The following is a 21604-nucleotide window of genomic DNA, read 5'->3' on the forward strand; positions in this document are numbered from 1 at the left end:
AGGCAAACAAGTTAAGTGATTTGTGCAAGGTCACCCAGATAGTAAATGTCTAAAGTCATATTTGAGCGTATATGTGTATATACATATATGTACATATAGATATACACACATATATAAATGTACATTCTATATATATGGAGATGGGGCTGCACGTGTGATTTCATCTATTTAGGGAACTCCCAAATGAGCAAACTCCTTCTACCAGTACAGGTCAGCATCTTCTCTGCAAATTCTTGTCTTAGCAGTTGCCTAGAGAACTGAGGAGTTTTATAACTTGTCCAGAGTCCAGGATGACTTTCCTCAAACATCTGATGTGAAGAAAGTGATGTACAGACTTTACAGTTTTATAGAAATATTAGTTGCTATCAGTACTTGCATTGTTTTGCTGCCAGATCATTTTGAGATCACTTTGTAGAGTCCTGCAGGCCCATGGATATGAGCTGGTAACCCTACTGGCAGCTATCTCTGTGGGTAGTTCCCCCATCACTACAACCCCAGGGGACCTATTGCAAACCTCACCTTGTCTGGCACTGTTTTAATGGCCAGGGAGGGAGTAAGAATCGGAGGTAGAGCAGAGGAGAAATAATAATAAACTCACATTAATAAATAAACCGAGATCCAGTGATCCTGGCCCCCTGGCTGCTCCTTCCACAAAAGCACTCCCTCTCCCACCCCCAGATATTTTCACTGGCAGTGCTTTGGCCTGGAATTCTTTCCCTCCTCATCTCTGCCTTCTAGCTTCCTTTAAAGTCGCATCTTCTATTGAAAAAAAAAAGCCCTTCTTGGTCTCTCTTAATGCCAGAGTCTTCCTTCTCCTGATTATGTCTAATTTATCCTGTCTGTACCTTGTTTGTACAAAGTTGTTTGCATGTTTCCTCTCCCATTAGACTATGAATTCCTTGAGAGCAGGGGCTGTCTTTTGCTTCTCTTTGATTTCCCCAGTGCTTGGACATAATAGGTGCTTAAAAATTCTAATGGAATGGCTAAAACTAGAGCACTTTGAGATTATAGTCTTTTTCTTAACAATATCATGAGGTAAGCAATACAAGAATTCTTCCCTTCCTCATTTTACAGATGAGGAAACTGAGACACAGAGAAACGAATATCTTGCCCCTCTTACAGATGTGTCAAGACTGGAATTTGGCACCATTTTTATTGTTTATTTAAAGTGTTTCTATCACATTATACCAAAGGCATCTCATGGATGTCAAAATGCAGAGAAGTGTTATTTGCTCCTGAATTATAGCACGTATGCCTTGTGTCATTTTTTTCTCCATGTGTCATTTCTATACTGAATCAGTGTTGAAGAAATTAGAACCTCAGGTACAGTGTTAAAGGTTTCATTCGATGGAAGAAGACACTTGTTCCTTCTGATACTTAAAGGAATATCTCTACGGTCAAGTGAGATCTTTTCATCTCTTTTGTCCTGGGGATATGCGTGCATAATTCCTAATAACAACAGAAGGATTTACACACACAAAGAGGAGGAAAACAGAGTTCTTCATTTTTTGCTTCCTTAATAATAATAATGGGGCTGTTTCTTGTCTTTTCTCCATCCCCCCATGGAGTTTCCTTTGAAGTCGCCATGAGCTTAGATCCACTCTACCTAAAGAGGGGCTGCAAGAGGGAAGGGAAAGAATGCAAAAAAGATAAAGATCTGACCCCTAGATGATTAGTCATGAAAATAATAGTGTTATTGATAATGGACCCCTTAACCACTGTACTGACACTAATAATCAGCAGAGCATAAATTCATGAAGTTTTTGAGGAAGGAACTTAAGGACTTCGAAAACCACTCATACAAATCATTCAATCAGTTATTCATTCAACAAACAGTAAGCACCTAATATGTGCACTGAACTGTGCTTGACACTGAGAAAACTGCAAATTCAGTCAAGGTTGTTTACTGAGGATCAACTTTGTGTCCTTGGTTTCCTTGCTTGCCTCTTCCAGCAGTCATTTGGTATGGTGGAAAGTTAACCATCGTTGGAATCCAGAAACCTCAGTTCTAGTTTTACATCCGCCACAAACTCAGTGAGAACTTAGACAAGTCACTTTCCTTCCCTCTAGAGTCATTATAAAGGCTACTGTATGTATTACGTCATTGCCTCCACGGATTGTTTTTAATGAAGTGTTTAAAAAGGGTAGACTGTGATCTTAGCCTTGGCAGCCTCATTGGCCAATTTCCAAGCTATTTCTCTGTAGCACAAAGCATAGCTTGGTGTTGTCCAAAACAAATAGGAAAGATGAAATGATTTTGGAAAATATGGACCAGGGAAGATTTAGGTCATAACACTGATTTTTGGGAGTGAGCCAAAATTATTCAAGATAGGGTTGTTTAGGCAGTCACTGTGACTAGGTAGGACTAACCACCAGACTTGGCGTGTAAGAGACCTGGATTCTTATCCTGGCACTGTCACTGTAGACAGGTCACTTCCTTTCCAGTGGCCTTTGCATCCTCATCAGTCAGATGAGGGGCTTGGTTTATATGATCTCTAGAGACTGTTTTCTGGGAGTCAGCAGTGTCCTGATTTCTCAGATAATTATATATATTTCTGTTTTACTTAGACCATACAGACTGGCCTGGCTGCCCAGGCCATATGAAGAAAATGGATACCCTTACCCAAAGTGGCATCTTTTAGTCCTGGTAAGGTGGGGAGTAGAAAATGCTGAAGGTGTTTGGAAAGTGGAAAGGCAAGCATCTTCAGGGACGAAGTTCTTAGCAATATAGACATTCCCCCCTTCCTTTTTAATTACTCCATTTTTGGTTAGAATTATTTTTGGGAAAACAAAATGAATTATCCATTGTGTGTAAGAACCTAGAGGTTTTCACTAAGGGCTGGTGTAGTGATAAAACCACCTGTCTTCTGTCTTGGAGTCAGAAGTTTTGAATACCATGTTCTAACACTTATCAACTTAACACCCAAACCTATAGTGTTTCTTCATCTGTAAAATGGGAAAACAAAACTGGCACCTACTTCTGAGCTTCATGAAGAACACCATTTATAATCCTTAAAGAATGATGCAAATTTGAGCTACTGTTATTTTTAAATAAAGTAACCAAATAGCTAGTATTAGTCAGAAAGGTCTGGCTTCAAATTCTACTCACTGTGTGACCCTGGGCAAGTTATATCCTTGGGAACCTCAGTTTCCTCATCTGTAAAATGAGGATAATAATAACTTATCTCATAAGGTGGCTGTGAAGATCAAATGAGATAGCACATAAAACACCTTGTAAACCTTAAAGTGCTACATATATGATAGCTATTATTAATATTATTATTATTAAATTATATATGGGATTGATAGAGGGATTTTGGAGAGGGAACGAACCTATAATTTCTTGGGTATAGGACACTCTGCTGAGGAAACATTTTCTATCAATGCAGGTGAGCACCTTTCCTTCATTGCATAGTTTTAGAGAGTTTTGCCTAAAACACAGAAAGGTTAAATTACTTGTCCAGGGTCATACAGCTAGTATGTGTTAGAGGTGTATCTAGCTGAAAGTAAAGCTCTATTATGTCAAACTGTTTTATAAACTTAATATTGAACATAAATACGCCTAATTAAATTTGCTTGTAATTATTTGCATTTAAATTAATTTCATTGCAAAAAACAACTTTACCATCACTCCCGCTAAGTCTCTGCCAAGATTTTTTGTCCATTCCTTGTCATTTGCTTTTCCCCTTATATGGTTATACTGTATGTTCTGTTTTTTGGCTGGGGAAGGGCTTTGCATTGTTTCACAAAGTTTAGATTTTCTTATATTCTTCAGATTTACCAGTTCACAATAGTATTCCATTACATTAATAACCGACAATTAATTTAACCATTCCCTTCTGTTGAACATTTTGGTTGCTTCCTTTTGTTGTTGTTGTTGTTACAATTTAAAATAATGCTCCTATGAAAATCTTTGCACAGATAGGCGAGCTATTGTTACTGAGTAGTTAATAGTTTTTTGTTTTTTTTTTAAACAAGTGGTCACGATTTTAGCAGCAGAAGTCCGTGTCTATGTAGAAATATTTGTATGAGATGTATTGGCTGCTTCTTATAGGAAAACGGTTACTTTGTGGTTTTGATTCTGGGTTTAGGAAAATTCTTAAGAACCTGGAAAGTTAGAATAATATACGTCCAACTGCTGATCGACACAGACACTCCCAGCTTCTCAGACCCATGTACCATAAAATGCATGCTTCTCTGGAGGAGCCCATATTTCCCCCAACTATGTTAAGTTACTCATAGAGGAAATCTTTTTCCATGTTACTGCCTTGGAGCATACGGATGAATAGCAACCCACTTTTTGCAGCAGAATTGGTACCTTTGCTGGGATTTGTAGAGCCCATTCACTGTCGTGCTCCTGAAAAAGTCCTTTCTTTGTCTTTTTTCTTTATCTATAAAAATCAGGGGGTTGGACTAAATGACTTCTTAAGTCTCCTTTTAGCTCTCACATTCTTTGGTACTGTGTGTGTGTGTCTGTGTCTGTGTGTGCGTGTGTGATTAGGCATGCATCATTTCTGTAACATTCTGCCTATTGTATGCTTCTGTGATAAATAGATGAAAAAGCAAGTGACTTTTTATTCTAATGTAACTTCTTCCATTATTATGCTTGATTGAGACATATCTCAAAGTAAAGCTCCCTGAGAAATAGTTATCAAACTTCTTTTTACTTGTAAGACATTAACCAAAGAAATTTTTTGATTCAAGTCAAAGCCAAAGGACCTCTCCTAAACAGTCTGATCCAATCGATCTTCATGATGCCAGACCATAAGGACAAGTTTTCTGGTATTTACAGTTCTCTCTGTTGCATTGGAAAAGTACAAAAAATATAGTTTCATTTTAATTTGTGCACATGCCCAGTTACTCCCACTGTGATAACTTCTCTCAGACCATTTGATCCCCAGGGTGGGGAACCTGCATTCTCAAGCCACATGTGACCTTTTAGATCCTCAAGTGTGGCCCTTTGACTGAATCCAAACTTGGGATTCCCAGATCTCCCACTGAATAAATGCAAATGTCAATTAATATTATTTTCATTTGCCTTTTTATGTATTTGCTTTTTCCATCCAGCTAGACTATGAGCTTCTGGAGGGTAAGGACCCCATCACATCTTCTTTGTATCTTTCATAGCATTGAACATGGGGCCTTGGCCATAATCTGTCTGCTCAGGAAATAATTCAACTCAAGAAATTTAATTTAGTAAATATTTGTCAAAGACCTACCATGTCCAGAGCACTATGCTAGGTACTGGGAGAGAGACAAAATTCAGACAAGAAATAGTCTCTGTCCTCATGAAGCTTATAGTCAAACAAAGACCTGTGAAATGAATAGTGTTTCACAGTATTTCTGTGCATGGGTCCATCTGATATGGTTGTTGGGGGAGGGGGTTGGACACAGCTGCCCCTACGCTCAGTGCCAAGACAAGGCACTTTGTCAGATGAAGACGCACAGGTGTAGGCAGTATGTTTTACCAGCCTCCCAGACACCCTCGTCCTGCTTTCCTAAGTCCAGCTGCATTCAGACAGACCTAAAGAGATCAAATGCCCAACTCTGGAAAGTATTTAGCTTCCTTGTTCCTAAAACCTTGAGATTTCCTCCTCTTTAGAGTCTGCCTCCACAGAGAGGTGGCCCTGAACCCTTTATGGAGAGGACTACCCCTGTATGAATGATTCTAAAAGTTAGTTCCTTACCAAAGTAAACACTTGAGACTGATAGGTTGAAAATGCTAACTCTCCATGTGTATATGAGTGTATGTATGTGTGTGTGTGCACGTGTGCATGTACGCTATTGGCTTCCTTTATTTTTATTTTTGTCTTGGCTTCAAGGATCCTAGAATATGGTTTCTAGAACTTGGTATTGGCTTCCCTTGCCTCGTTAGGTGTTTTAAGAAGGGGTAATAAGAGGCAGTGTAGCCCTTCTTAGCCTTTCCAAAATGACTGGCTCATTTCTCCCTTTACATATATGGCAGACACATGGCACCAAATGTTGATTTCAGTGCTAGGGAAAGCCCACTTATCTGTGTCTGATGAGGAAATCTGACAATAGAACCAAAAAGTCAAAATATTCATGTGATGGGTCTAATTAAATTTTCTCCTGTGTGCACAGTGAGTGTTGTTATCTCTGAAAAGAGAGAGAGAAAAACAGGGACAGAGATGGAGAAGGAAGGAAGGAAGAAAGGAAGGAAAGATTTCCCATCCTTGGTATATTTTAGGGAATTTTGAAAACAGACGGCTGAGGAAGTGAGGGGGAGCTCTTCCACAACAAATATCTTTATATGTTGTGGGATTTGGAAAGTAAGACCTTCTCTCCCACTCTACCCCCCTTCCCATGCACTCCTGATTATTAAGATACTCAGTCTTATAAGGGGTGTTGGATAATTAATCCTGTGGAGAGACACCATCAACAAATGCTAGAATCTATTTAAATAATGAAGAACTTCTTTTAATGTCTACATGAAAAATAACTGGGCTGGTGGCCCGGAAGAGAAAGAGTCCATATTAATTGAAATGTACTTTTCCCTTCAGAGGATGGGTATTTTTCTTTTGCCTGAACACACACACACACACACACACACACACACACACACACACATACCACAACACGCTATACTCACCAGAGTCTCCTTTCAGTTGAAAAGAAATCAATTATGTTTCATGGTCGCCTTCCAAAAACCACTTTTGATTGTATGATTTTGTTTCAGTTTAGAGTGCTCCAATCAGTCCCTTAGAAAAAAAAAAGAGGAGAAAAAATTCTGTAAGCAAATATCTGGGCTCTACTATAGATTCTAAGCCATTCTGTATATTGACAGCAATCAGGATTCAGAGGCTGCTGAAACTTCCCCTCTAATTGAACTGGGAAAGGTAAACCCAGTTTCAGTGCTCTGCACGCAGTAATTGCAATAATTTAATTTAGCTATTTAACCTGTAATTCAGTGGTATTTATTAAAGAGCATGGGAGAAAATGAGGCCATTAGGAGCCAGAGATGAATACATTGAAATGAAAATGAACACTTCTAACTGCTAGTTGACCTTCGTTTTGTAGCAGTTTTTATTAGACTGGTCACGGTAATTACCGGGATGTGAATCATGGAGAAAAGTGAATAATTCTGTAATGAACATTTTTATTCATTATCTCACATTTTCAGAAACCGGGCAAGTTATCGGGGAAAAGTATCTGCAGTGTTCCCCCTTGTTTGTTTTTCAACAAATAATGGTTTGTGGACAATAGCCCTGGTGTACAACATCCTTCCGATCGGTGGTGAATTTGTGTCCTTGGGAACTGATGTGTTGCTGCATCACCCATGCAGCCGGGAGGAGACTACATGTTGATTTTCCTGGTGCATTTAGGGGAGACACAAGGCTTTCTAAATCGAACCAGAAAAGTAACCGTATCCTGAGAAGGTTAGTGCCATCTCCTCCAGCCAGACTGGGGACAGTTGCTTTAAATTATTGAGTACGTTAAAAGTTTAGTAACTCGTGGAATGAGCAGAGTAGTGTGTACCATAGCAATCCCAGTCAGCCCTACCCATCCATTGCCATTCCTGTTACTTCATCAGTCTTACCCTGCATCCTTGCCAGTTATTCAGACCTTTAGATTAAATGGGGTTTAAAAGGGGAGAGAGTTTTGTCAGTCCCATAATGATTTATAGCTGCTCCTCTGAATGTGTGGTGGTAGGCTGTTTTTTATAAATTTGGGGTGAAATGTTTATCGGGTTTGTTTCCATATTGTTTTTAGTCTGCCTAGTGGTACTGACTAAGGGAGTCAGGCCTTTCCCTCCTAAAACCCCTCATAAAGAATCTGGAATCACTTGATGATGTTTACTGAGGGGAAAGCTGAATTAACTGGAAAGCAGATAAATTATTAAAATTCCTGAGACTCTGAAGATCTAGTTTCAAATCCTGGCTCTGTGACTTATTAGTTAGGTGACTTTGGTTAAATTAACTACTGCTGTATGGACATCAATTTCTCTAGATCTATGAAAGAAGATTATTTTTCTAAATTCCCTTCTAACTCTAACATTCTTTGACCTCTCTACCAGTTACCAATCTGTGTCCAAAATAGAGATGTTAAAAATAAAAACTATCTAGTTAACAGAGGGAGGGAGAGAAAAGAAGAAGGGGGGGTGGGGAGAGAGAGAGACAGAGAGACAGAGAGACAGAGACAGAGAGACAGAGACAGAGAGACAGAGACAAAGAGAGATAGAGAAAGAGACAGAGAGAGAAAGAGACAGAGAGAGAGAGACAGAGAGAGAGAAAGAGAAAGAGAGAGAGAGAGAGAGAGAGAGACAGAGAAAGAAAAGGAGACGAGAGAGAAAGAGATAGAGAGAAGGAGGGGGGAGAGAAAGAGAGAGAATGTGTTTAAGATCTTCTTAGTGTTGTCAATGAAACCTTATTAGAGACAATGATGATATATATCCTCAGCTGTGTCAGGGTCTTCATTTCCTGCTTTCTCTTTTCTCTGCAGAGTGCTACTGAGATCATACTTTGACCTCATAAGGAATAGGGATGTGGGTTTGCCGTGCATTATGGATATCTCAGAAGAAAAATGACAGATATGCTATGAATGTAAAATGTCTAGTCACTGCTTTGCACTATTCTGACTGGCTTTCAGTTCGTGAGCCTTACTCTTTAAACAGAGATTCAAACCAGTTTTCTTGTCTTTCCTGATCTCTGTATTAGTTAATAGTGTTTTATTACCAGTGTTGACCAATTACCATTCTAAAAAATTCCCTGATGCTAAATATTTTCAAAATTTTGATTATAAGGTATATAATACAGCTTCAGATTTTTTGGAAGAGTTGGTTCAGAGCCACCTTGATTTTATTTTAAAAGACAATTTAACATCCTCATTTTTGTTGACATCTTTTGTTTTTGTATCACTGTATTTCCAGATAGATCATTCCCACCCACCACCACCTGGCCAGCTATCCCTTTCTAATAATGAATTTTTAAAAAAGAGAAAAAAAATCAATTCAGCAAAACCAACTAGCAGTTCACCTGTGTCTGACAGTATATGCAATATTCCACACCCATAGCCCTCCACCTGTGCAAAGATGAGAGGGAGACACCTTGTTTTTCAAAGTATATTCCTGGTATCTTAGTGCTCAGCAGCTTCAGTTTTACTGATCAGAAATAGTTAAAGTTAAACCATATTCAATATCTGTCTTCCCTTCTGGAGAATAAAAGTATTTTTGGTCACTAAGCAGTTTTTCAGAAAATTTGTCTAAGATTGCATTTCTCTAGGGGCAGCAATAGAGAAATATTGGTCAGCTTGATAGAGAAGACCTGAACTTCTACCAAAACTGAATTTTAGTTCTCCTAGTTTATAATGACCAGAGACCCACAATAGCCTCTGCACTGGGTGATCCTAGCTGACGTCTCTCTTGTGCGTTATGCCCAATGAGTAAAAAAAATGGGGCTCCTCTAGAGGTACTATGATCTAGCATGTGGCCTCCTGGATCCCCCAGTGGAGGGGGCTGTTGTAATGAGAACAGAACTAGAGTATTTTTTATAATCCATTGAAATAATGAAGCATTTTGAAAACAAGGTGGGACTATTTAAGCAAATTGAGCAAGGACACCAGTCTTGGGAATATTCTGATGGTCAAGGTCAACCCCTGGGGAATGGGCACAGACTAGCAGAATTTCACCAAGCAGGGTGGATTCTGTCACACTTCCACAGCTGGCTGGCATAGACTATGTGGCATCCCTGCTTTGTTGATGGGAATTCTTGGTCTGAACTCAATAAAGGAGAAATACGGTAAACAACATAAACATAGTACAGGAAAAAAAAAATGCTGTCCATCCCTGTTTAGAAAAGCAAAATTGGTAGTAGTTGGGAGTTGATGGGGGAAAAAATGTTCCTATTTTAGGCTTAGAAAAGCAGGTACCCATCACTGGAGCCAGCTACCGAAATGATCAGAAGCCACTGTATGCCATCATGTACTGGAACTTTGAAACCTCTCATCTGCTCGGTTGCTTGGTTACAAGATCATTTGTCATGTATTCCGGGAGAAGGGGGCTCAGGGTGGGGAGGGGGAAGAGCCAAGGGGAGGGGGGAAGTAGGAAGATTACATGTGCTGTTGAAAATGCAATGAGCATATCCGATCATATCTAATTCCCATTTATATTACTGTGGACATCCCTACTGCCCAGCTGCCCTCTCAAAGACTTGGAGCTGTGGGATTTTTTTGATGCATGAATGAAGACTGGGAAGTGGGCCAGGACTCTGTTCATGGGCTTCTTCATCATTTATTAGCTTCTAGTTTTAATTGTTTTCCTGCTACTTTCCAGATATTTATCTAGGAAGAATTGTAGTTTCTTACTGTGCCATGTGGATGCATGGAATGGGAACCAGCTACAGAATTTTAACTAGTTCATAAGAATTTGACAAAATCAATGTCTGTCAGAATGTTACATTTTATGGAAAAATTTCTGAAAGCTTGTATCTTTTATAAATCATGCATAACAATGGCCCATATCTATATCAATTCTCTGTATTAGAGCATCTCAAAAATTTACTTTCTCTGTGAAGCTCTTGCTGACCCATCCATTCAGTTATCTCACATACTACTTTGTTTTATGCCTCTTGAATGTAGTTTCTTTCTCTACTAAATGAAAATGGTTGGACTAGGCCAAAGGATTGGGGAACCTGGGGCCTCCAGGCCACATGTGGCCCTCTAGGTCCTCAAGTACAGCCCTTAGACTGAATTCTCTTAATAAAAGGATTTGTTCTGTAAAGTCAAAAAGCTTTATCCAAGGACCCAGAAGGCCACATGTGACCTGCAGGCCACAGGTTCCCCACCTAAGGTACCCTCTGGGTCAGCTAGGTGGTAAGGTGGATAGTGCCTTTGGGTATAGTCAGGAAGATTCATCTTCAGGAATTCAATCCAGCCTCAGACACTTACTAGCTGTATAACCCTGGTTAAGTCAATTAACTCTATTTGCTCTCAGTTTCCTCATCTGTGAAATGATCTGGAGAAGGAAACGGCAAACCACTCCAGTATCTTTGCCAAGAAATCCCCAAATGGGGTTGTGAAGAGTCAGACACAACCGAACAAGGTACTTTCTATGTGTTATTTTATATTATAGTTACCTGTTTTTGTGTCTCATCCTCTTAAAGACTCTATGAGAGCAGGGATCGTGTCTTACTTAAACTATTTAATCTCCACCAATATCAACATAGTCCTTTGTATATAGGAGTTGCTTAATAAGTATTGGTTGAATTGAATTACCAAATACTTCCTTCAACAACCATATAAGATTTTTGAGATATTATATTATTATCCACATTTTACAAATGAGGAAACCCAAGACCAACCAAATTCTAGCTTTGAAGATCAAGAACCATATACAGGAACCACATATCTACTGTCTATTATGAGGCTGCTAGGCAGTCCCAGAGTTAGTGTTAGCCTTGGCGTCTGGAAAACCTGAGTTCAATGACTTGCCTGGAGCAATATGCCCAGCTAAGTGACAGAATTGGGATTCAAATTCATATTCCAAGACCCTTTTTTCAAATCATCCCATACTATAAACCTTCCAAACCTTATTCCCTTGGGATGTCCTTGATGAGGGAAAGGCACAAAGCTGACTGTCAGCTGCTTCCACTACTGTTTGACCACTCCAAGGGATCAGTTTAGTACATCTGTATTACTCAATTCAGCATCAGAAACCATAATATGAGTGAGCACGGTAGGTCTTCAGTGGAGAAATGAGGTGGTGTGGTGGTTAGAGTCCAGGCCTGAAAATCAGGAAGACCTGAGTTCAAATCTGGCCTTAGTAGCTGTGTGACCCTGGGCAAGTCACTTAACCCTGTTTGCCTCAGATTCCTCCTATAAATGAGCTAGAGAAGGAAATGGCAAAACACTCCAGTATCTATGCCAAGAAAACAGAGTTGGACAAGACTGAACGACAACAACAAAGGTCTACAGTGGCTGAGAGATTTAGCTGTCCCAGGAGCACAATTAGAAGATAAAAAATGAAAAAACAAAACAAAACAGGAATTTGGTCAGTCCTGAGAAGCTGAGAGCAATCTCTGAATCTTTCTCTCTGCCTGAAAATTGGAAGACTAAGGATATGGTGGTCATATTACTTCTTCTGTACAACAATTGGTAGCAGTGGTATCTTTTTTCTTCCTTTTTTAAAAAAAGAGTAATTGGTAAAGTGAAGACGGTAAACTGATAGCTATCAGTGACTGATTTTGGAGAGAAGGATTCAGAAACTGAGCTTACCTGAGTTTAATTCCTGAGTTTTGATTTAAAGGGTTTTCATTTAACCCACCTGAATTATTGTCATCAAGGCAATAACGTTCAGACTTCTCAGTTTGAACCCACTTGGATCCATTCTGCTAGAAAAAAATGATCATACCTTAGGTAAGATGCTCTGCAGTCATGTCAGTATTGCACAGTACATGACCTAAGGGGAGGTCATTAGATCATGGAATTTAAAGGTAGAAGGCACCTATGACATCATCTACTGAATCCCCAGCATTCTAAGAGAGTCATGTGAGTAGGTCTGTATCTCACCATGCACCATGTTATAACTTCTTTCTCTTATCATAGATCTAATAACCAGCCAAATTCTAGCTTTGAGGATCAAGGACCATATACAGGAATCCCATATCTACTGTTTATTATGAGGCTGCTAGGCAGTTCTAGGCTTAGAGTGTTGGGCTTGGAGTCACTAACTATGTGACCATGAATAAGTCACTTAACCTCTGCCTTTGTTTCCTCATCTGTAAAGGAAGATAATAACAACACCTATCTCACAGGATTGTTGTAAGAATCCAATGAGAACATTTGTAAAGCACTTAACAAATGGTTATTCCCTTTTCCCTCTACACCGCCCCCCCCATTTCTAATAATGAGAATCCCCTGGTTTCTGATACACTTTCCTTATATTAACCCTATGAAGTAGGATGACCCTAAAAATGATTAACCCCATTTTTCAGAGGAGAAAACTGAGGCCAATAAGAGATTTGACTTGGACACTGGTCTTTGACCACAAGGTCTTTATACTGCCCACTTCATGCTGCTGCTTGACACCTTCCGCTGGCCATTAGCTGCCACAGATATTCAGTGTATAGACAGAGATGATCATGCCTGCTTGTTTTCTTCCTGTCAGAATGGGTTCTTTTTGGGGCAGCCTGCTAGTTCTGCTTGAGGTTCGATGAAGTTTGCCTAAAGCAAGTTTTAGTTCTTAATAGAATCAGCCTTGTTAGACAAATAGGGAAACATAAAGAATGACTTGACATCTTCATGTTTGTTGAAAGTGGGGTGAATAGATTGGGAGTGTATAGTATGTAGCTTTAAAAAGCATGCCATCCCTCTGTAAATTTCTAATTTTTAAAATTCCCAAGTTGCAGCTGGGAAAAGGCAAAGAATGTATGCATGTCACAAGACCCTCTCACATTTCTATAGCACTTTACACTGAGAAAGGACTTCCTTTGCACTGATCCTGTGAAGTAGCCATGCAATATAATTCCCATTTAGAGATAAGCATTACTGATTTTTCTTAGAGAGATGGAGTCAACTATTGGTTTCCTGACAACCGGTTCAATGTTCCTTCCACGGGACCATAGTTTCCCTCCCAGAAGAAGGAAAGATCTGTAATGTTTTCTCATCCACCTCCTGTTTGTTCTAATTGCAGTCTCACAACATAACTGTTTCCTGTAAAGAAGAGTGCCTTGATCTTTGCTTACTTCTCAGAAGAATTCTCAGTTCAAACTACAAATTTGTTCCCTTTTCTCCAGTTACGTAATTTAAAACCCTGTTAAATTCCTGCCTTCCTCTGATCCTACATCTTAGAATCTGAAGAAGACCTAAAGAGACATAATATTCACTCTTATTAGATCAGGCACCATGGTACCCCAGGGTAAGACCACCCCCTCCCTATTTCTAGAGGCAAAGGACCCAGGTTCAAGTCCCAACTACCCAGGTGACCTTGGGTCAATAATTTAGTTTTTCTGTGTCTCAGTTTCCTCATCTGTAAAATAGGGGGAGTGGATCAGGTGGCCCCTGAAGCCCCTTCCTAGTTCTGGACCTATAATACTTTGTGCTTGTATTGACTGTCTTCTGATAGCTTTCTCCTCACCTTTGGTTGGGTCCTACCTTCTCAGAATAGAACAGATTTCTTTCTCCCTAGATTTCTCCAATAATCCCTGCTCCCATTTGATTCAGTAATTTATTATTGGAGAAGACATCTAGATTCTCTGCACAAAATAATAATGATAACGGTAATAATTTTATACAATAATTTTAATAATATTAAATAATTTAATTAAACAACCAATAATTAAATAATTAATTGAATAATATCAGATAAAAATAATTTTAATAATATATAATAATTAAATAATTTTATGGTACTTTAAAGTTTGTAATGTACTTTACAAATATATTACTTATCACACAATGCCTGTGAAGTAGGTTTTGTTATCACTTCCATTTTACAAATAAAGAAACAAACTGAAAAAGGATAAGTGATTTCTCCAGGCCCACACAGCCAATAAATGTATGAGAGTGGATTTGAACTCAAGTGTTCCGACTCTCTCTATTTTACCACCTGGCTGCAAACTATGATAGGAAGAGTAAGTCTAGTCAACTTTGTTCCAACTCTCTGTATTACAGCCATGCACTGAACATTCCTGAATCTTTCAGGAGTTTTCTAATATTCTGCCTCCTTCACAGACAGATTGAGAGAAAATTTTGTAAACAATGCATTTGCTATAAGAAATATGAGTTGCTTTCACTCAGAAATCTGTGATTCTTAAATTATTACTTGAATAATTCAAGAATCCACAGGACACACACACTGTCTTGAAGTATCTGAAGGACTATGATGTGGGAGAAGGCTCAGCTTTGTTCTGTCTGACCTCAGAGGGCTGAATTCAAAGGACTAGGAGGAAATTTCAGAAAGGCAAATTCACACTTGATGTCAGGATACACTTTCTCATTCTCAGAGCTATCCCAGAGTAGAATGGCTAATTTGGCAGATGGTGGGTTTCACTTCCTTAAAAGTCTTCAAGCCAAGGCTGGATGAAGATTGCTCAGGTATATTTGAGAGGAAAATTCTGTTCCAGTTTGCCTTGTGATTTCATTTGTATAGGTCCTTCCCCCAGGGATGCTGATCACAGACCCACCACATCTTGGAAGACAGTCTTTATAAACTGCTGCGACTGAATAAAATTATTACCTAGTTGGGGGCCAATCTTTTGGTGATGATAACAAGCAGATTCTTAATAATAATATATTTTTTAAGACTTTATAATGCTTTAAAGTTTGCAAAGCACTTTATATTATGTATTTATATAATATATTCATATTATACATATACTTTATATAATATATTTGTATCATGTATCTATAACTTTATATTATATTATATATCATATCTCATTTAATTTCTACAACAATCTTGTGAGGTCACTGCTATTATTATCCCTAATTGTATAGATAAGGAAACTGAAGCTCAAGGTGGTTAAATGACTTGACCAGGATCGCACAATTTGTAAGCATTTGAATTGGGATTCAATTGGGAAGTCTTCTGACTTCAGTTCCAATGTTCTATACACTATATATACCACACTGCCTCCATCTTCAAGCTTCTCCTCAGAGACTTTCCAGGGTGGTGGCAGCCTCTCCTGCATTCCACTGGCCTGGCCATCAAGAGCCCAGGGTCTCTTCCACATAGTGAGGAGGCATCGGAGGAGGACGCTAGTGGAGACATGGGTTATCATTGAAAAAGCTTCCTTCTTGGATGGTCCATGAGTGACAGACATCTCTGAGACAGAGACCGAACAGAAGCTGAGTTATCCGATTGACTTCATTTGTGAAACAAGGACTTGCATTGAGCTCCCCTGGTACTCTCCTCCATGACTCACTTTATTTCTTTGAGCTTCTCTTTTCATCCTCCATTTTCCAATCTAGCCCTAATTCCTCACTCCTCCATCATCAATTATAGTTTCCTCCTTCCCCGTTCCCTCCCTACTATGTATGTACTCTGCCAGCAGAGATCTCATTTTACCATGCCACCACTCCTAAGGATAAACTTCAAATACCTATCCTGGCATTCTGGCCTCCACTTTCCCTTTCAATTTTATCTCATACTTTCCTCCATTTTATGCTCTACACCCAGCCAAACTGGATTACTTATTCACTTAACCATATCTCATGTTTTTTAGTCTCCATGATTTTGCTTACCCCATTCCTTCCACCTAAAATAGCCTTTCCTCTCAAACTGCAGCTGTTAAAATGTTAGGACCCTGCTCAAATAGCACCTCTTCCAAGAAGCCTGCCTCCCTGTCTCCCTCCCAGTAGGCACTAGTCTCTCTATGGTACTTGATACTTGATAACACTTAACACAGTCTGCCTTTTATCACTGTTACTTGCAAATATGTATTCCTATACTTAAGCTTCAAGAGGTTGGCTCCATGTTCTTACTTGTTTTTTTCATTCTCACACCCACAGAACCAGCGCAGGTCACTGTACCTTTTAAGTGCTGAATAAAAATTCGGTGAGACTTGAACACATTGAATCAATGCCTACTGTGTGTAGGAAGTGACCTAAATGTACTCTTTTATGAATCTGCCCTCATTGTGTTTAGAGAATAATTATTGCAAGGCTCTTGAGCTGCTTCTAAAGAAAGGTCTCAGAAATCTCAAGTAACACTAAGGCTAAAAATGGATCATTGCACATCAAATTGGACTTTGAACTTAAGCATATTTCCTTTATTAGGGGAACTGAAGCAGTGTCTGGTGAGTGAACAGCAAAGCAACAAGTTATTTGAAGAGTAAGTATTAGAAAGTATTGAAAAGAACATGTGCCTAGGAATCAGGAGAGTGATTCTAAAGCCCCTTCTACCTCCAATAGTCAGTGGTTCCATGGCTCTGTTCCTCAAGTCCAATTTACAATATTCGACAAAGAGAATCACCATTTAAATGGTGCCTATCTACTTTGTGCCAGGCATTGTGCTAAGCACTGTACAATTATTTCATTTGATCCTTATGACAACCGCAGGAGATCGGTGCTATTGTTATCCTTATTTTATAGTTGAGGAAATTGTGGCAGACAGAAGTTAAGTGACTTGTCCAGTGTCACATAGCTAGTAAGTATCTGAGGCAGGATTTGAACTCAGGTCTTCAAGACTCCAGGCCCCATTTTCTATCCACTGAGCCACCAGATGCCTCTATGATTCTGTGATTCTAAAGGTTTGTTCTAAAATCCTGTGTTTGTATGAAAAATAGTAGTGCCATCACAGTTTGGCAAATTAAAATGGGCTGATTTATGGTATTTTAAAATAGTGTTACTTTTCATCATTTCTTATAGTTAGTGTTGTCATCTACTTGGAAGAAGAATGGTAAAATTAGAAGTACACTGGGATGAGTCATAGGGCCTGGATTTGAATCCTGTTTGCTCTCCAAGTGACTGTGAACAAGTCACCTGACCTCTGTCTGCTTCTGTAAAATGGGAATAATATGTTAGGGAGCCACACCAGGGTTGTTGTAAGGCTTAAAAGTGAAAGAATATATGTAATGTGCTCCTAAAAGTTTCACATAGTTATATATGAATATATAATATATATAGCAATATATAAACATCACCTATTATTATGGCCATCCTATAGGCTCAGAGGTCCCCTCCAGTTCTTAAATCTATGTATGTTCCTATGATCCAGAATCTATAAATCTTCTCTGCTTATTCTCCTTGTATTATTCCAGAAATATTCCCCTCCTCTCCCCCCCACCCCCCAGACAAGGAGGAGAAAATTCCAGGCATGTGGGATGATAGAGTTGCTGAAGATTTCTTTTCTTAGCATTTCTTCAGCACAAATAACACCCCGGCTTCCATGCTAAAGCTGGCATCAGGCTGAGCTTTGTTCATTTGTGTGACTAGTTGCCAGTAGAAAGTGGCTAAACCCATCCCTGGAGAAAGGATTCTTGCATCAGGGAGGGCTATTGACCTTTAAGGACCCTTTCAACTCTGGGGATTTTATGATTCATTTTAAGATTGTCTGATTCTGTGATCAAACACTGTGCAGTTCCTGTAGCCAGTATTCTTAGCCATATGTTACAACAAAGACCACACCACCAGCACAAGGATGGATGAGGTAATCTAATGCCCGCTTGTTCTAGCTCTGATTTCCATGGTTATTTGAAAGCCACACTTGACTCCATCAAGGCAAGTATGGGAAACACTAATATCGAAATCTCTCCCAACGTACTTTCCCATGCCAGTCATATCAGAGTCTGTGAGCTCTTTGGGCCTGATAGAATATAAATGGAATTTTAACCTTGCAAATCTTATTACCTCAATTGCCAATGAATCCACTGGGATTTCAGGTGCTCAGAGGTCTTGCTTTGTGATGTAGATACAGGGAAAGCAAAGAGGGCACTTCCAAGGAAGCGTTTCCCCCTGCATTGCACTAAGTGATTTCATTTGTTTCTGGTTACATTTAGGGGACTTCTGCAGAAACCCAGGATGTTATTTTCAAGGACACACTTGTTATGCAATCTCCTGCTTACTTCAATAAATGGTGTCATGGGATCACAGGATCTAGAGCTGGAAGGAATCTCAGAGATCATCTAATTCAACCCCCTTATTGTACAGAGCAGGAAATCTAGGCCCAGAGAGTTGTGTTCCCCAAGATCACACCAATATTTGATCTGTGTTAACTGGAATTCAAATCTAGGTCTTAATACTCTAAATCTAGTGCCCAAGTGACCTAGTTTTTGTTTGTTTTCTCTCTCTCTTTCTCCCTCTCCCTTTCCCTCCCTCCTTCCTTCCTTCTCTCTCTCTCTTTCTCTCTCTCTCTCTCTCTCTCTCTCTCTCCTTTTATCGGCTGCATAGATGGATAGAAACCACTAATGCCTCAGTAAAACAACAGATCAAATAAAAATGTCCCGGATTTGATTGCAATAAAAATTTGGTTATTGGGAGAGAAGGATAAAAAAAAAAATCCTAGGTTGTCAACTTGTGCCCTTGAGTTTGAGGCAAAGAAACCATTGCTAGGCTGTGGAAATTTTAGACAGACAAGTCCTGAATCTCTGCCAAGAAAGATTTACAGTGAAAACATTGCTGACCGTTAACTGAAGTGGCACTAATGGACCCACTGATTGTCCATACTTTAGAACCTCTATGAAGTGTCTATGTGACAGATTTTTTTTAATTCAATTTTACTTATTTTTATCATCCAAAGTTTAGATCTAATATATCATTTTCTTGGTGAAAGGGGGGAAAAACCACACAAATGAACAGAAAGGACCCTTTGAAACAGTGGGAGGGGAACCAGGAGGTCAGCTCACAACAGCTGAAATCTGATGTTCTTCAGCTTGTTGTTTGGAGTTGATGGCTATTATTCCCCAAGAAAATAGCGTCCTTTTTTATTTGCTTTTAACATCCTGCCCTTGGCATCTGTTCCATCCATTGTAGACTAACCTAAACCGTGTTCTGACAGTGGGTTAAAGCGAGCACTTATTGAAAAGCATTCTCTACTTAATTACATTTCCTTCTTCTGGAAGCTATTTTAATTTTTTTTATAATCACATGTTAATTGTGTATTAGCAGGGCCTTTCTGATTAGTTGAAAACATAATGAAACCTTTGTAAACAACACAGAGAGAAAGAAAGAGAAAAGTGTGAAGTGAAGACAGTGTTGATGAGGGAGTTTTAAAAGGCTGAAATAACTACATTTCGAGATGCCAGAGAGAAATGTAAATTGTACCTGGGAATCTGTTCTCTTGAGTGACAACTTTCTGTGGAGGCATAATCGGCCCACTGAATAAGAGACAAAATCGGCGTATGGATACAAAGGTTGTCCAATTCTACAAAGCATTTGTAGAAAATGTAGTAGTTGCCATAGAGTAGTCTGACCTTGATGGTGGCTAACAAGTTGGTGCTATTTGTAAACCCACCATGAAGCACTCATCCCCTCCCTCCTCTGCAAATCCTTCCTCCCACCCTTGCAAACAACCTCATGCCAAGATACAGCCCAGGGATGGAGTTTTTCCAATTGTTGTGTTTGTTTGTTTGAAAAGTCTTGATTTCTCGATATGGCATCAGACCTGGAACAGGTTTAGAAGCACTTGCTTTTGCATCCTTTTTAAAAGATGAGAGGCATGGGATTGAGGAGCATTGGACTAGAAGTCAAAAGAGTTCTAGCTCTGTCTTTATCATTTACTCACCCTGTGAACTTGGGCAATCAGTTTCCCCAGTCTGGATGTCAGTTTTCTCAACCTGTCAAATTAGAGGGAGCAGGCTAAAGGCTGTTAAGTTCTCAATGATTCTTTTGGTGGATGTTGAGTATTCTATGATTCTAGTTTCTACATTCCATGTTCCATGACTAGTCTCTTCCAGCTCTAACATTCCATGTTCTAAGAGAGTCTTTCCTTCCAAATCTAACATTCTGTGGTTCTAGGGGTGTGTGTGTGTGTGTGTGTGTGTGTGTGTGTGTGTGTGTGTGTGTGTGTGTGTGTGTGTGCATGTGCACACGCATGCACATTCACAGGAGAAGGGAAACACGCTCCTAGAACATGCTCATATTGTTTCCTTTTCCAGCACGCCACTCTTTTAACGAGATTCACATATTTTTATTAAAAGCACCAGCCCCAGTTTACAGTCCTCATTGTTGAAGGGGGCAGAAAGCCCTCCTCTATTACAGCTTTAAAGAGCTGCGCTTATAGGGATTTTTCAGTTCGCAGTGTGTTATTAGAAAAGCGTGGCTGGGGCGGTTAAAATGAAAGTGCTACTGTATGCAAGAGTGAGATCCACTGTAAGCTATCCAAGGAAACTCTGCCAAGGCAGTATGTGAACAGCAGCCAAACAAAACACAGGCTTCTTTCCAGTGAACCCAGCTCACTTCTGCAAATAGAGGAAAAATTGACTTTCTGATTTAGAGTGTTTCTACAACTAAGAAGAATTACTACAGTGATTGTTCTAAAAATATTTTAGAGGCAGCACATTCTCGAAGGGTTTGGGATTCTTCGCATTCTTTTCATTGTATTTCTTATGTAATCTCACTGAGATCGTGGAAGGGGTGGGGGGTAGGAAATGGAAGCTTGCGTGGTCATTTCTTGGCCCCCTGCTGTGTTGTGGCAGCATAACCGAGTGGTGTTTAAGAAGCAGAAATTGCATTTTTATCTTTCTCACTTCAGGAAATAAATTTGGGTTTTAATCTCCTGCAGCCGCTGCTTGCATAGATCAGATCTTAACTGTTGAATCTAGGGCAGCCCCTGAGATCCCTGCTTCTTCTATAACTGATGTTTTGGTAAGGTGGAACACAATTTTATAACGATTTTTTCTTTCTTTTTCTATCTTTCTTTTCTTTCTTCCTTTCTCTCTCTTTTCTTTCTTTCTCCCTCCCTCCCTCTCTTTCCTTCTTTCTCTCTCCCTTTCTTTCTCTTTTTCTCTCTTTCTTTTTCTCTTTCCTTCTTTTTTTCCTTCCTTCCTCCTCTTTCTTTCTTTCTTTCTTTCTTTCTTTCTTTCTTTCTTTCTTTCTTTCTTTCTTTCTTTCTTTCTTTCTCTCTCTCTCTCTCTCTCTCTCTCTCTCTCTCTCTCTTTCTTTCTTTCTTTCTTTCTTTCTTTTTCTTAATTTCTCTTGACTCTCCCCACCC

General features: G+C 39.4%; 1 protein-coding gene and 1 long non-coding RNA gene across 5 annotated transcripts in view; one reads left to right on the forward strand and one right to left on the reverse strand.

Moving 5' to 3' along the window:
• BCL11B (BCL11 transcription factor B) overlaps positions 1 to 21604 on the forward strand; it is a 140176-nt gene that overhangs the window by 90856 nt on the left and 27716 nt on the right. The gene's annotated exons all lie outside the window — the stretch shown is intronic.
• LOC140518280 (uncharacterized) lies at positions 1135 to 12374 on the reverse strand. Its single transcript, XR_011971891.1, has 3 exons — positions 12229 to 12374; positions 6611 to 6719; positions 1135 to 1617 (listed from the first exon to the last, which is right to left on the reverse strand). It is a non-coding gene; the product is annotated as an uncharacterized lncRNA (long non-coding RNA).

Source organism: Notamacropus eugenii, chromosome 1 (assembly GCF_028372415.1).
Source record: "Notamacropus eugenii isolate mMacEug1 chromosome 1, mMacEug1.pri_v2, whole genome shotgun sequence".
Taxonomy (NCBI): Eukaryota; Metazoa; Chordata; class Mammalia; order Diprotodontia; family Macropodidae; genus Notamacropus; species Notamacropus eugenii.